The 17,663-nt window shown below is 34.6% G+C and overlaps 1 protein-coding gene across 2 annotated transcripts in view; it reads left to right on the top strand.

The window, feature by feature from the left end:
• Nucleotides 1-8,036: 8,036 nt before the first annotated feature.
• The window catches only part of LOC105221006 (uncharacterized), a 71,622-nt gene continuing 61,995 nt past the window's right edge, over nucleotides 8,037-17,663 (top strand). The window contains exon 1 of one of the 2 annotated variants that reach the window (XM_011197630.3): nucleotides 8,037-8,551. The gene's annotated coding sequence lies outside the window, so the exon portion shown is untranslated. Of the gene's footprint in view, nucleotides 8,955-17,663 lie in introns of both variants that reach the window. The other variant, XM_054230433.1, reaches the window with a different exon arrangement.

Here is a 17,663-nt window from a genome sequence, read left to right as displayed (position 1 = left end):
CAAACAAAGTAAGTAAATTATTGTCACGCCATGCATTCTACAAAGTAAACTAATTTATTTTCACAACAAATTGACAACTTTTAAAATATTGAAAATTGCTAAGACACACAAACAATTTCACCGCCAAACAACAACAATCAACAATATGCCTTTGCATGCACAATTTTACTTCAACGAGGCAAAAAGCAATTGGCACAGTTAACCGCGGCCATTACATAAAGGGCATAAATGTGCGAAGTGTGCGAAGAGTGCTACAGAAATGAGAAAATTTAGCAGCGAAAAATGCAAATTTGTTGCAGTTAAAAGTGATGATACGACCAACGTAGTTGATAAAACTAAACAAGTTAGGTAACGGAGCGAGACGACGCAACGCAACGGTGATTAACATACATACATATGCATGTACATAAGATAAGTTTATGTGTGTGTGAGCTGAGAGTGTGTGTCTTCTGAAGAGGCGCTATCTTCGATATTGCCGGCGGTGAGAAGATTGGTGGCGGAATGAGTGTTGTGAGTGAAGCGGAGCGTCGCTTTGAAACGGAACCATAACATTTTCACATAACAACCAATTTATTTATATGTAGGTCTAATTAGTTATGTGGGTGCTTGAAAGGCCAAGGAGCTTACGAAAACACCGCGCTTGCTTTTAAGCATTTTTTTTTGTATACAAATACCATAAGTACATATGTGTCATACTCTCGCTGAAAATACAAACATAACGGTTGAAAGTCACAAAAAATTGTTGTTGTTGCAGCAACTCGCAAGAAGCGAAATAAGTTAAAGCGAAGATGGCAATTGGCTCGCTGATTTTGCGCTTTAACACGCTGCGTGCCATTTGTCGACTTGTGTAGTCATTGTTTTTGTTGTTGTTGTTGTTATTGTTGATTTAAATTTGGGTTAACAAAATTATGTTAACTCATTTAACACAGCAACTTAACACTTGTGGAGTGGTGTCATGCAACATTTTTTCGTGTCTTCATACTCATATCTGATGTGTGTGTGTTTGTAACCGGCAACAGCCATAATTATACAATGTGCAATTACGTATCTATATATTCGTATACGTATGTATGTCTGCACTCTTATGTGTAGCAAATAAATAAAATTGCTGCGTTGCCATTTAACAAGGTGGTAGCGCTTAAAACGCAAGTGGCAGGCACATAACTAATTTCTTGTCTTGTAGCCAAATTCGCCAAAGCCAAAGTCAAGTTGCCGTCCATGAAAACCATGTTTTGTCGACATTTACATGCGAAGTTGGTGTCGAGTTTTCTTTTAAGCCAAACTCAGCTTTGGCAGAGAAAGAAAAATGTGACACTAAGTTGAAACCCTTTCGTCGGAAAAGTGGAGCCCATATTTTCCTAAGAAAGATAAGAAAGATTTATTAGCCTAAAAATTACCATTTAAAACAAGTAAGGAAGGGCTAAGTTCGGTCATATTATACCCCCCCAATTTATTTATTTAATTTTATTAATATAACACACAATTTGACTCACATATCCGGCATATATATGGTATTAAGTCTATAAAATCCATTGAAAGTTTTTTCACTCATTTTTGGCACGGAGGTCCTTATGTTCGATATATGGGGCCTTGAATAATTATAGTTCGATGACGGCGATTTTTAGAACGGTGTTGCCACGCTATAAATGCAATTCTGTTCCGATATCTTCACTAGTGCTTACATTATACTATATGGTAAGGTAAACTATTCAGATCGACTTCAAAGTTATGGTATATGAGAAGTAGGCGTTGTTGTGAACCGATTTGGACTATTTTCATAACATATAATTCGGGAGCCAAGAAGGTGGGCGTGGTTATAATCCGACTCCTCCATTTTTGGACTGTGTAAGGTAGTACCTAAAAGAAACGACTCTAGAATGTTTGGTTGATATAGCTTAAGTAGGCCCCGTAGGCCACGCCCACTTCTCCAAACAAATTTACATCCAAATATGACCCTTCCTAAAACAGTCCCTTGTACAAAATTTATCTTCCAAAGCTTAATTTATGGCTTAGGTATAGTTCTTTATAGGTTTTCGGTTATCACCACTTTGTGGGCGTGGCAGTCCGATTCCGCCCATCTTCGAACTGAACCTTCTTATGGTGCCAAGAAAGACGTGTACCAAATTTCATTAAGATATCGCGATTTTTACTCAATTTACAGCTTGCACGGATGGACAGACGGACAGAGAGACATCCGGATCTTTGGTATTATAACCGTATATTTAACTCGTTTAGTTTTAGGTGTTACAAACAAACATTATGTGAATAAAACTATAATAATCTCTTAGCAACTTTGTTGCGAGAGTATAAAGATAAACATCGAAAATATTTCAACTACAGTCTAGCAAAGGCTTTACAGTCGAGGAGAAAGTTTTGACGAAGTTTCCTCGAGAAAAATTTTATGCTTTTAAGACAGTGTCCAGTTAAAACGACAAAGTGAACTTCAGTTAAGTGGATCTCATATATTCGATGTTAGGTCAGAAGGACATAGCAGTCACGCAAAGCTCTGGTTGTTGACCACTAAAGCCGTACTTAAGCGGGGTCAATACCAATATTACCTCTCTGAAATCAGAGTGATTGAACCTCTTTGAAGAACTATATACTTCGAAGCAATATAGCTACTGTTACATTGATGCCAATTACCTCTGCTTAGAAGAAGCTGCTGTGGTCTAAAAGTCCTAAACCAGAGTTCGTGGGTAGCTTTCGATAGAAGAAAAATCACACTCCTACCCCAATTTCCCACTGAGCTTCGATCCGTCTGAGATAAAGCTGACAGCGCTCTTCCTCCAGCTACTTCAGCAAAAAATCTAATGGGACCAACCATTGCGAAAATTTTGGGTAAGGATTGAAAGGAAAGAAAATGAAGCGTAGCGACTTTGACCAATTTAGTTTAATGGTCCACTGAAGAGTACAATATTTAGTTCTATGCGTGTTTTGGGTACAGAAACCCTAAGTATAGTTTTTGTAGATTTTGTGAGCACAATAAATGGTATAAAGTATTTTATGAACATTCTGGGCTTCATGGATCATCAGAACTCAATATGGTATACATTATTTATACTAAAGTCCAGTAAAGGGGTCAGTCTAGCTTGTAAGATTTGCATAATTTCTGGAGCAACTCAAAGAAATACAATAATATTTCTGGTATTTTAATAATTGGATATTTCTATTAATGAGAATGAGAACATGGCATTCTGAACTTCGCAAGTCTGCTGGTGCACCAAGATCACCGATAACCTCCATTTTACTAGCATCTAACGCACAGCGAACAACGGAATAAAGTGTAAGTGTTAGCCAAAGTTGCGGCCAACCGGACAATCGCCGGCAAACAAACTTGATGTGCAACTTGTCCGTAACCGAAAAGAAATGACGACGACGCGCTAGAAAGAAAAAAAAACAAAAACAAAAACAAAAACGGCCACTACCAAAGTTGTTGTGGTCTGCTGAGCTGTTGCGGTGGTCGTGTACGTGGTTCCCGTATGGTGGTCGTGGCTGAACTTGAGCTTGAATTTTACAGTTATAACAATTTGCGTTATTACGCGCTGCGTTCACGTAACGTTGACGTTGCAGCAAGCCGCGCTGCGGGCTTTGCCAACACTGAGTGACAGGAAGTGCATGTAAACGCATGGCGTTGGCAACATACAGTTTAGGCGTCTAGGGGCTCGGTGCGAACGTTTTGGTGAATGCGAACCAAACTGAAGTCGCCACGCCATGCCACCAACGGCAACGCACGCACATAATTTACTTTTTACGGTATTTTTTCAAAGTTTTGTTTATGCTGTTGTGCCGCTGCTTTTATTCGATTGGCGCCTTGCTGGGGGTTTTCCAGTCTATTTTCAGCGCACAAACACACGCACAAATATTTATACACATGCTTGCACAGAAACGAGTTCGCCGTCGCTGTTGATTTATTGTTATTTTGCTGTTGTTTTTGTTGACTTATTGTTATGTATCCACTCATATTATGTGCACATGCTTGATTATGAGAGCACGCTGGCGACGCAGGAAATGCGGTAATATTGTGGACTAACTACAACAATGACAGTGATGATAACAACAAGTGAAACAAATTGAGAAATTGAATATTAAATTGTAACAATGGGGAAGAAGGAAGCGAGGAAACGCTGACAATGTATTTGGTGGACTTTGCTTTTAATTTCTGAGATTTAAAGAAGTCGACACAATTTATGAATTATTTGAAATTGATTTTATGAATATAGTAGTGCGATATATGATATGTCTGAAAAGGCTTTCTAGAAATATGCTTCTAAACTTTATTAATACAGTGATGAGATAAGTAAAGGATACTAATTTTAAATCGACTCCTAAATTTCAAAAAAAATTTATAAAAATATTCTAAAAGCTTTTGAGGTTACTGAAAGCTCTACTCTAAAATACTCGTATAATTGTATTTAAGTTATTAGATAAGTAATGAAATATATATCTACAAAAAATATATATATATAAAAATTATATAAAATCCTCCTAGCCACACGTCGTATACGCAACTTTTATTAGCATTCTGCTATGATTAAAACATAATTATTTAAAAAAAATTTTGAAGAGCTTTCGAATTACTGAAAGCTAGAAAATTGTAGCCAAATGATAACTATATTGATTATAAATTATAAATATATCCTTAAAGACATTTGAGTCCTTGGTATACCTTGTCGTATACGCAACCTCAGAGGTATTTAACCTTCAATAAAACTTGGGTTATTCGGCTGCTCAGAATACTTATATATTAGTAAGAATATAAAAAGAACATTCTAAGCTGAAATGCTCATATTTTTCAGAAATACATTATACATAATATTTTTTAAGGGATTGTCTGGAATAAATTTTGTATAAAAATATAAACAAATCGTCTTTATTTTCAAACTGAAATTAAAAAAAAAAATATGTATATATATATAATCTATTTCTATTCTATTTCAAACTGAAATTAAAAAAAAAAATATGTATATATATATAATCTATTTCTAGTAAAACGCACTTTAAATAAACAAGCTTTCTTTTATGTCTATCATATTTAATTACTCATTCCTTTGACCATATCGTTTCAAGCTCAAATTATATATAAACTTTACCTTTCATATAATATGCATATATAAAGTAATTTTCAATCAAGAAATTAAAATTAATACGATACATCCACAGGAAATATAATATTCCACGCGCTCCATGCCACACTTAAGCAATTTTCTTAAAAATTAAATATTTAGTATACTCATCACGTGGCGCTATTCCAAATATAGGAACGTGGGCGGTCGACTGATCCACTAATTCCACCTTTCACCGGCTAAATACATTTATTTATCACTCGCGAAATGAGCGTGAGAATTTTGGCAGCAGCAGCGAAAAACCAAAACAATACATAAGAATTTCGATGCGTATACGACTAGTTGAACTCGTGATGTTTGTTAACATAACATGCTGGGGGGCTTACATACATAAATAGCGTTATATGACCAGCACTTTGCGCTAAATATTGGTCAGTGGGGCAAACTATAAGTAATTTTTATGTGGTATAGATTATAGATTTAATGATTGATTAAAGAGTATAGATAAAAATTAAAAATTGATTATTAATCTTTTATAATCTAAAATTAATGATTAAAGATTAAATATTAAAGATTAAAGATTTACGATTGAAAATTAAAAATTAAAGATTAACGCTTAAATATTAAAGATAAATATCAAATATTAATGATTTAAGATTTATGTTATAAGATTTAAGAATTAATATTTTAGATTGAAGAATGAAGTTTAAAGATTTAAAATTAAATATTAAAGATTAAAATTAAAAATTAAGATTAATTAAATATTCAAGATTAAAGAATAAAAATTAAAGATTAAAGATCTAAGATTAAAGATTGAGTAATAAAGATTACATATTAAATATTGAAGAGTTAAGATTAAATAAAAAAAGGTTTTAGATCTAAGATTAAATATTAAAAAAATATAATTAATGATAAATGTTTAAAGTTTATAGATTAAATAATGAGAATTAACGATTAATGTTTAAAGATTGCAAGAAAAATATTAAATTATAAAGACTAAAATATAATAATACCAAAATAACAAATGCCTTCGAGTTTTATTATGTCAACCTTCATATATTTAGCATGCGTCCCCCAAAACTTTTGTTTATCATTTGCCGCAAAGAGCGCGTAGCAGTCAGCCAAAATGTAAAAACTCGAGGCACAGAAGGTGGGCGCGTCTGCAGTAGCGACGAATTGTTGCGCTCATAACACGCTACCACAAATACAATTACAACGGAAAAAACAAATACATATATGAGTCTAATTGGGGCGAGAGTGGGAGCATGCCGCCACCACAATCGTTGTCAGCATGACGTAACGCACATGGCAACGCGGCGCTCCGGTTGTTTTCATTTGTTTTGTGTAGTGTGCTCTTTCGAAACATTTGTGATATAATTGATGAAAAATGTGAATGTAAAATCCATAGTTAACAGCGACACTAACACTATGAAAGGCAAAAGAGAGTGCAGCCACTGGATTACACAATGTTGTCGACAGCAGCGCTGTTAAAGCTCTGTTAAAGTTCTGTAAATGTTGAAACGTAGCAGTAAAGAATTGTTGTGTGTCGTTTCGATGTTGCCAGACGGTGCTGATTGTTTTTTTTTTTTAATTTAAAATATTTAATCAAGCTGTTAACATTTTTTTTATTGGATGTATTTTTAAATCTCCAAATATTTAAAAATCTCAATTTTTCGTATAACTAAGAATCACTGATCTCAGAGGCGATGGTTAATAAAGAAATCGATTTGAAATTCTTTCAGAAGTTTGAAAAAAAAATATAAATATATTTAAAAGTTCTCTTATGTGGTTAGGGATAGTCATGATTTTCAAAAAACACATTTTTTTTTTTGCATTTTCGTTAAGAGTAAAATCTTAAAAATATTCTCTTAAAATTTGAAGTTGATCAGAAACTAAGGCCTGATCCCAAGGATTTTTTTCAAAAATTTCGATTTTTTAAGACCAAAATTTATTACCGAAAATCTAAAAAAAAATTCCTGACCCTGCCATTTTGTTACTGCTTCGGATCAGTCCCAGGATTATCAATTTATAAAACTAATTTTTTTATCCGATTGATTTTAGAAGAATCTCCAAGGACTTATGGTTGTCACCGCAAGTACCTTTTTTTGAAACTGGGTCAACACAGACAACTATAACTTTGGAAATTATAATTTTTTGTTTTTAAAATTTCGTGACTTAAAGTCAAAACATTGTATAATAATGTCATATTATTACTTTTGTAAAATAACATGATTTAATAGCAAAAAAAATTAATGAAAATTCTCAGTTTTTCGTGCCTCTGACTACCCATAACCTCTTATCTCAAAACAAGAGCTATTTTTGTTCTACATAGCAATATATATGTATAATAATGCTGAAGTAATCTAATACTGTTTCCTGGAGAGCCATTTACTATACGATAAAATGTTGTTCAAGTGTCTCAGTATATATCTAAACGCCGTGATCCCCCAAACTCATTGGTTAATGCTTTAGTATATTCTTGTAATCAATCAAGTCTAAGAAGAAGAGATATGCCTGCAAACTAAAGAGCAACGTTTCACCAAAACAACTCAATCACTTGGTTGAGCTTGTCTAGTTTTAATTAGAATTAAGATTTTATAACTTATTGTTAGGCTTCGAAAAGCAGATTCAATAAATAAAAAAAAAAAAATATTAAAAAAAAGAGTCTCAGATTGAAAGACGGTCCCAGCCATCTCTATACAAAATTTTCAATGAATGATCGAAGTAAAAAATTATGAGCTTTTTCCTCAAACCAACTAGTGATAGGTTATGAAACACTTGTATAAAGTTTTCATACTCGCAACAGCACATCTGGCAATAACACCGCTTGCGCTCTCAGTAATGTCGCTCTACATCAATTGCGCTCACTGATTCTTTCGCTTACAGTTCGCCTCCAATACAAGTTCACGTTGTTGTGCTATCGTTTCGTGTTACTCACTGTATCTGCGAGCAGTCTTAGCGCAGCGTGCCATTCACATTTCGATTTCAGTTGAGCAGCATAAACGGCGCACGTTGGACGCTTTTCTTTGCGAATTTTTCAGTTCGACAAACGCGTTTTCTGTCATTTTCAAAGTAAAAGCCAAGAACAAAACCGCAGTGTTGAAGGTGTGTGTGTGCGCGAGCGCGTGTTAGTGTGTTAGTATAAATACAACAGCCGTTGAAACGTCAAAGAAACGCAAGCGAGTCGTGGAGAACGTGCCAGACACAACAAAAATATTTCATTTTTTTTTACTTTTTTGTGCTGTTCTGATTTTTTTTTATATCCAATTCATATTGAAGGCAAACAGTTGTTTTTGTTTTCGTATTCTGTTTTGCACAATTTTGCTACGTACCGCTGATTTTCGTTGCAAAAAGCGTTTGTTTGTTGCAAAATTCGAAATTTTATAATTTTATAATTGAAAGAATGATCAAGAAATCGCAGGTTAATCAAGTGTTTAAAAATAAATGTGCGTTGTGCAGACAAAAATACAATAAATAAATTTGTTACGGTGAGTGTCAGAACGTCACATAACGTTGGCGACGACGTCGCGCTGGCAGGCAGGCAAGCATCTGGCTGGCTGGCTGGCTGGCTGACGTGAGTGTGCCAAAGCAAAGCAAAAGCAGTTACGTAAAGAGTGGAGAAGTCTATATAGACTGTGTGTGTGTGTGTGTGTGTTGTATTTGTATGCTGGTGTGCATATTCGAAACGGTTACAAAACAAGTTGTTACGCCCATTGGCTAGAATTTTCCCAAGCATTTGTTGCATTTTTTTCGCGAAAACACGCATAATTTTCAACAGTGCAATTGAAGTGAAACTATTTGGCAGCCAATTTGTGCCAGCAGCTGTCATCGCAGTTGTAAATACGCGTGGGGGCGTGGTTGTATGCTGTCAGCAGTCGCAATTTCTTACAGGTGAGCCACAAAACAGTTAAAAATATTTATTTAATTAAAAATTTAGTGCAAATTATATTCATAATTACGACGACTGTGTATTATGCAAGAAGCTGTGACGCAAAATTCAACTAACGCGGGTTCTAAGGAAAAAGACGAGCACCAAGCAAACCCAGTTATAAAATCACCTCATGGCAAATACACAACACAAAAACAGAAAATCACACACAGAAAGTCATTGTGGATTTGCGGCGCTCTTTGGCGCTTTGTCAATGTGTTGCGCTTTAAAGGTGCTCTCTGCTTAGCTGAGACAAATGTGTGTGCATTGTGTGAGTGGGGAAGAACGCTTTGGTAGCCGCCACATATAAAACGCTGACTCAGTGTTGGCAATTATAATTTGTTTTTACAACAACAACAACTGAAAATAGCGCAAAAATGCATGTGAAATGCTCTTAAAACCATTAACAGTGCCGGTTGTTTGTAACACTGTTAAGCAGCTGTTAACTGACTGTTAGACTGCCAATTCATTCATTTACAATTTATTAAGTGCGGAAAGTGTATGTGTGTGTCTCTCACTCTTTCATTCACTCTCTCTCTCTCTTTCACTAGCTCTTCTTCAAGTGTATTATGAGTAAGCAAAAGTGCGCTTGTGTGTGTGTCTTCAGTGTGCCAAAGCGTCAATTGAGCGCAAAATATGCTAATGAAAATCAAATAAACGTTGTGTCAAGTAAAAATACATGAAAATATAAAAGCTAAAACAACAATAGCTGTTTGCATTGTCAACACACGGAACTCAAAGAACGCCAAAAACGCTTGAAAACATTGTAAAATCGTGAGCGTCATGGGAAAAATGCTCACGTCTACAGGCAAGTAGCATAGAAAAAATAAAAAAATTAAAAAAAAAACAGTAAAGAAATAAATAAAAATAACAACAACAACAACAAATAGTAAATGCACAGCAATTGTTGAGAACGCTTATAAAGTGCTTACGTGTTGTTTATATTTTTAAACAGCATTACTAAGCGTTGTTTTGCTGTCTTCGCTGAAAATTCACACGAATCACAGTATTTAGATTTTTTTGTATTTTTTCTTCACTGCCGCTGACGACGTGTACGAGTCATTTTGGCGAACATTTCCCACATATGCGCGCACATGCAAAGCGCTGGTGCTTAGACAAGTGAACGCATTCCATTTTAATTGTGTCAATGTTTGACAGCCAAACAGCAGCGGACTTGTTTTTGTTAGTTCGTTTATACTTTTTTCTTTTATTTTTTTATTTATTTTTATTATTTATTTTTTGAATTTTTTAGTATTTCCTTGTTGTTGTCACACCAAAACATATTCACTACAACAACTCACTTATTTCTTTGCCAATGCCGCCGACTAACCGCAAACGCAAGAAAGCCATGCGGACGTGCGGCTCCAAGCCGGGCGCGCTCGCTCTCCTGCACGCGTAACATGCGCTCATCAGCCGCGCCGCCGGTTACGTAAGTAACTAGCCTGCCTATAGTGTAACTGAATTAAAGGCAAAATCGACGCAACGCTCAATTGAGATGCGTAATCAGTGGCACATCTAACAGCCGGTTAGCCTATGCCTATTGGTATCTAGTCCCAAGTCGCGCGTCTGCATGTGTGTGAGTGCGTGTGTGTATCCATTGAACTGAGCGGAAATGGTTATGTGTACGCTTATATGGCAACGTAACACACCTTTGTTGGTTATGAAATGTATAAAAATTAAATAAGTTATTGTATATTTTTTACTATTTTCTTTTGGACTAATGCCAAAGCTGGCTATCGAGGCGTGCGATTGACCTTCAAAATTTGATATTTCTTTTATTCCAACACAATTAAATCGAAAAGTATGTGTGTTCACATTTAAACTATTTCAATTGTAGTTTTTCGTGGTTTCATGAAATTACTTACGCGCTTATAAAATAAGTAAATATGCTGCAAGAAGTGCGCTAAATTGTGAAATTAGTAGGTTCTTTATTTATATTGAAAGCTTTTGTGTGCTAGAGGCCTTTGTAATGAGCTTAAGTAATAATAGTAACTGTCATTGTGTCTCTTACTTAAAGTGTTAATTAGGCGAGTGCAGCAGTTCTTGGCAAACGCTGGCTTCCGCATTGCTGTGATCATTTGTACATAAATGTCGTTTGAAGTATCATTTTCATATTTATGTAGGTACATAGGGTGGCCCTTATTTTCCAAAGTATTCCGATTCTCGATCGCACCCCCTAGAAATATGAGAATACCCAAAAAACTAGTATATACAAAGTTTTGGGTCAATCAAAAAAGATTTAGGGGTTGCGCAAGGAGCTTGAAATCCTGAAAAATTAAGAATTTTTGCATTTTTATGTCTCAGACTTCCATATTTCTAAGCCACACTATCCCTTACTGGTTTTCCATACCGTAATAAGATAATAAGAATAACATTAGAACCGTTATAACGGTATATCACGAGCAAGCGACGATTGAGAATGCACGTGCAACATATTTAATTTACTTTCATATTTGTATTTCTGTAACTCTATCATCAATCGACCGATTTTTAAGATTGTGGTAATTTTGGAAAGGTAATAAAATGCAGATCTTATTACGGTATTGAAACCAGATAGTGTGGCTTTGAAATATGGAAGACTGAGACATAAAAATGGCAAAAATTCTTAATTTTTCAGGATTTCAAGCTCCTTGCGCAACCCCTAAACCTTTTTTGATTGACCCAAAACTTTGTATATACTAGTTTTTGGGCTATTTGTATATTTCCTGGGGGCTGCGATCGAGAATCCAGAAACTTTTTCTATCCTCCATACAACTAAGGGCCACCCTAAGGTACATATGTGACTTAAGTTTAATTACTTGAATAAGATTTTAATATTTTGAGAAGAGTGGAACTTTGAAATTTGAATATACTTTTCAACGGCTAGTAGTAAATTTACTATAGTTAAAATTTAGATTAAATTAGATTGAGCTGACGAGGCTCCTATCTTCTAGAAAATACACTTCTTAAAGAAGCCTCTTTAAATGGGGTTCCTTGTGAGGCAACAAAGGCGCTCTAGTCTTCTAATTTGTTTAAGAAACAACTGACTACTTCGGAATCAACTGCTCAATGATTTTGTATTCGATGTTGTTTGGAGACTAAGCAAAATTATAGTCATATAATTTAAAATGGAATACACTGCTTTCATTTTCTGGGGTTAGTTTGCCTGTTTTTAGCCAAATTTCTGTAAAGGTTTTGATATAGAACCGAGATTTATGACAAATTTTAAGCTTCATCAACAGAAAATTTTCCCCAAACAATTTTGACATACTGGTGCCGAGTTGTGAGACCTCAGTCTGATCTTGGGAAAAGGATTATATTCCTTTTCTGCATTTCTTAAAGGGCAAATTTTTCGAACATGCTTACAATATATACATATATTTAAACTTTTTAAACGCCTTTGATTTACTCGTACTAATAACGTGTAAAACAAAATCCAATTGTAAATATCGAGAGACTAACTTCTAATTATTTTTTATTTATACTTTAAAGGAAAATATTTTATTAAATCCTTTTATAGGGACTTTTTAACTTTTCGATAAGATTATTGTAGGCGATTTAAATTTTCATTTAAAATTGGTTTCAATCTCGACCATTATCTCTCAATCTCGCAATATTTCTGAGAAAAGCGAAAGTCGCTGGGGATCAGATTTGTAGATCTCATATATAGGAATTATAGCTACCGAAACAATTCGAACGCCAATTAGTTCAATTCTCCTTAAGTTTACACTAGTTTGTGACTCAACGAATAAAACAATTTTGAGTCCGCGCGGCACCCAGATCACACAGAGCTTTCACACGCTCAAATTTTCTATATATATTCTGCTGATATTTTTGAAATATAAGCAGACATAATAAACAAAAATATTCAGTCATTAAAAATCAGTCTCTGGATTTTTTGGATGATTTCCTCCTCAGCTTCTTTTGGAAGTCCACTGAGTTCATTGCCTTTGGTGCTCCTATTACCTGTAAAGAATTGATTCACACGTACATCGGCGACTAGTACCTCTACAGAGCAAGACCCTTTTTGGTATAAACAGAACTGTTTGAAAAATAATATGGTTTGGTTAACACACATGTCTTTTTGTTAATGTAATTTTATTATTTATTTAATTATATTAATAATATGTTCAATTATATAAAAAAAACTGTATTTCATCCACATATATTTGATATATGTTGCTAAAAGTATTATGAAACAATTTGTTAAACACTGAAAGATAAATCTTTCGGGATTTAAGGTGCCCAAGAAAAATTTTTAAAGGCTTTTCCAATAGCCAGCCACTAAATAATTATAAAGTCTTTGCATTTTTCACCTCCGCAATACATTTAAGCTCCCCATTTATTTAGTTTTTTTGACACATTCCTTGTTATGTTACTGAATTTATGTTTCGTTATATAAATCACCTCAACTGTGTGACATAATTAAACACATAATCCCCGCTACCCTTTGCCATAAGCGAAATACAAATGTAAATAAAACATTAAAAGTTGTGATGAAAATAAACACGCAACGCACACACACAACGGCAGCGAGGCGGCGATAGCAACATAAGCATACACACACAGACACATATGCATGCGGGCAACATTAATAACATAACAGCGACTGCGGCAGCATCGACAGCGTCAAACATTTGTAGGCCACTTTCGGTTATACAATCGCGCTCGATTACGACCAATCATTTTGTTGTTGCTAACTGACGGCTGACTTTTAGTCGCTGCTCATAAGCAATACACATACACTTAAGTGTAGATGTGTGCGCTTGTGTTTGTAAGAAACATTCAATATGTGCTTGTCGACTGCCCTGATTTGCTTGATTAGCTGCACATCTGCTGCGCAGTTGTTGTGCGTTGAACGCTTTAAAATCATAATTATTAATATCATAAAACCACATGCGGATATAACAACAACAAAACACATTGCTGTGATAAATCAAAGTCAGAAATGGAAGTGAATATTGTATCCACAAATGAACACGCATGTAAAGAAAATCATTTCCATCACTCTGAAAGCGATGAGGAAATCTGAAACAAAGCAGAGAGAAATTTTTTGAGAAAAATGGCGTGTTAATGACTTTGATGTGCGCCAATAAAAAATTGAAGCATTCGCACAAAAAAAAAATGTGGAAAAAGTGGAAAACTGAAACAACAATAAGGAAAGAAAAAACATCCATAAAGCGATCAGTCCAATTCAGTGAAGAGTTCATGTGTGCTGTGTTGCGAAATTTAATTAAATGCTATAAGCGTTTCAAATGCCGGCGCCGTTGCCCATGCACAGTGGGTTGTTTGGGGATAAAAATTTGTTTAAATTGACATTTGCCGTTATGTAATCATTATTTGTTCGATAAGCAAACAGTTTCATATAATAATTTTCTGTCAGACTTTCTTAGACTTTATGATATATCTCTATAAAATCAAAGTTGGATCTTTAATTTTCAGTATAAATTGCTTATGTTTTATCAGAACTTACTTTGTGGTGAATCGAACAAGCAACTCGTATAAAAAAAACCGAGAGAAAAAGTATAGAAATCTCTATCGTAGTCTCTTGTAATGAACTAAAGATGTGAACCACTTAACGAGAGAATGATGGCGAGATATTCTCGAATATATTGGAAATTCATTATAACAAATTCGGTACTACAGTATTTTAAAACTCAGTTGTGAGGATAGGAGAGTGAGACTATTGTTAATATTCTTTTCCATTAGTTAATTTTTTTTTTATTATGATTAGATAGAGATATAAATATTGTGCCGAGCTTCTGATTTCAAAATTGCAGATGTCATTAAAAATCAGTATTTTCCAAATGACAAACGAAGTCCTTTCGAGAACTCTTTTCATGTTAAATTTAGGACAAATTTAGTTTTTGAAAATCATTTTTCATACGATAGAATACCAACACAAATTTCAGGAATTTTTATGAAAGTTATGATTCATAAATGATCTAAAACGCATCAGGAGTACTTAAAACCAGTGCTCCAAACCAGACTTATCAGGCTTTTCTGCTCTTATCTAATAGCTGAATGACAGCTATTTTAATTTCCAGTGTTAATTCAGCAAAATAAAATCGACGCTTACTGGGTTTGAAGATCACTTATCAGTTAAAAGGAAATGTAAAACTTCTTAAATTAATGGCTTACTCATTTTAAATTATTTGCTTACAAATTTTAATATTGTATATTTTTGAATACAACAGCTTTGATCTTGTTTAATACAAATCTGACAAATAAACTCGAGGAGTCATCAAAGTCGAAACTCCATCCATTTCTATTAACCACAAATTCAGCTTACGAAAAAGGGAGCTGAATTCAAAACATTTTGAGAATAATGGCTGAATTGAAGGCATTTAACCTTAAGCAAGAAAATGGAAGCTGAATTCAATTTTTATTCAGCTTAAGAAAAGTATAGCTGAATTGAGAATTAATTATTTAAAGATATTTGCTAATGTTCTAAAAAACTATATTAAAAGAAAAAAATGTAATTTAATGTTTGGCTAGAAGATCTTTAGACTCTGGTAGTGTAATTTTCACACTACTTCTCTTTGATATTGCCAATTCTTAATTATTTCACTTTTTTAATAAAAAAATTCAAGCTTTTCATCAACTACGCTACACTGTACCCAATCACTAGCCGCTGGTGGTGGTCGCGATACATATTAGCTAACTGCAAAAGTAAGAGTGAAATGAACTGAAATCAAATAAAAATGAAATGAAAACATTGCTGCGAAACTAATAAAAAGCAAAAAAGAAACAAAAAAGAATCAAATGAAATAAAAAATCGAATAAAACAGCGGAATAGTAGAAGGGGTAATCAAATAAATGAAATGAGTTGTTCATTATTTGTATGCTTCTCGACAGGCATTTGAAAATAGAAACCGAAATCAGAAGTTTTGCGAATAACATATATATAGTACATCATACATAAGTATATAATATATATAAGTATGCTGAAATATATATATACACACACTTAGTTATGTACTACAGCTGCGCATACGTGATTGCCGGGCAGGAATTGTTATGAAATCGGCACAACTACACGCACACACACACAGACGCATATAAACAGACATTGAACGACAAGTCGAATGAATTAATTTTATAACTTTTGCGTTGCGAACACAGCACAGCACAGCAAACGCGCACCGCACCGCGACGCAACGCAAATCATATCAAATCAACTTAAACCAACCAACTCAATTCAGCATTTATTTCAGAGCAAGGCGACGCGCCTCGCCGCGTTGACAGCTAGAACTGGGGTGGGGCGCGTGACTGCGGCAAGTAGAAGGCGCGTCGCAAGACCCCACCAACAGAGTGTGCGCGCACGTCGCCACGTCGCTGACTGATTTCTCATGCAAATCTGACAACGCACAGCAACAGTAAAACGACAAACGACAATAACAATAACAGCGGCAGTACAATAATAGCATGAATGACAGATTTCTGATGCGTTGTGGCGACCATATGTCGTTCCGTTCGATTCTATTTCGATTATGCACCGCAAACGCGCGATTAATCATAAAAAGTCATTCAAGGCAGTCAGCCCAGGCTGGCTGGCAGGCAATAGCAACAGCTGCTCTTACATAATTCCAAGTGCGCTACTTGCTGCTCGCAACGCCTGGCAATTGTGTATCAAAATACGTATACAAAGGCAAATCAATCGCGCACATACACATGAATGAATATATGCTTGTATGTATGTATGTGTGTGGGTGCAGTCAATACTTGCGCGAGCTATGCAGTTATTTTGACAAACGCTTGCTTGCTTGTGTGGGTGCATGCCGCGAGCGCGACTCAAGTATGTGTGTGTGTGTGTGACTCCGCGCACGTTTAATGCCACTTGTCAACGCTGTGAAATAATCACAGAGCGCATTCGTGCATTTGCCGCAGATGCCAATGAGATAATCATATTTTCTGGTTGTCTAACTCAATGATTTCATGAAGACCTTGGAATTGACTTCTTAATTTGTTTGTTTTTCCATTCTTCCACTTGTGCATAATGTCAGCCAAGCTGTTGGTTATGGCTTTAGAAGTAAACTAAATGAATAAGATGGGTGGAGTCATTGCAGCGCAGATGACACATATGTACATAGTAAGGCAATTTATAATTTTTGGAAAGTCAGGAAGCGGAAGGGAATGTTTTTAATAAATCAAAAGACATTTACCAGAGGTATGTTTTTCAGATCTCCTTTAATTGTATAACAGATTTACTTAAACCGCGTCGCACTTAGGGTTCTTTATAGACTTGATAATGCTCATATGTACGTAGATTTGTTATGAAAAAAATAATAAAATTTAATTGTTTTTGGCTTTGAATTTGCATAATTTATAATATTAGTAAAACTATTATTATAATCAATATGGGCTCAATGCTTTTGTAAGTTTATTCTAGTATTTTATGGCCTTATTTTCTAATAAAATTTCAAGTTTTAATTGCATCAGAAAATTATATGCGATGATTTAACTTGGATTTAAACTTTTATTTTTAATTCCAAGAAAAGTCGATATTTTAATTAATTTATGGCGACAGCATAAATTCAGCTCAAGTAATGCTATTATATAATTATGATCTTTAGGTTAATAATGAAAAATGTGATTTCATTATAATCTCCATACAATTCTCATTTGCTTAAACTTATATTAAGTTAGTATTGACAGTTTAATGTCCTAATTAAAATTATTGGTTTCTTTAG

The sequence above is a fragment of the Zeugodacus cucurbitae genome, chromosome 4, assembly GCF_028554725.1.
Source record: "Zeugodacus cucurbitae isolate PBARC_wt_2022May chromosome 4, idZeuCucr1.2, whole genome shotgun sequence".
Taxonomy (NCBI): domain Eukaryota; kingdom Metazoa; phylum Arthropoda; class Insecta; order Diptera; family Tephritidae; genus Zeugodacus; species Zeugodacus cucurbitae.
This window is presented reverse-complemented; position numbering and strand designations above follow the sequence as displayed.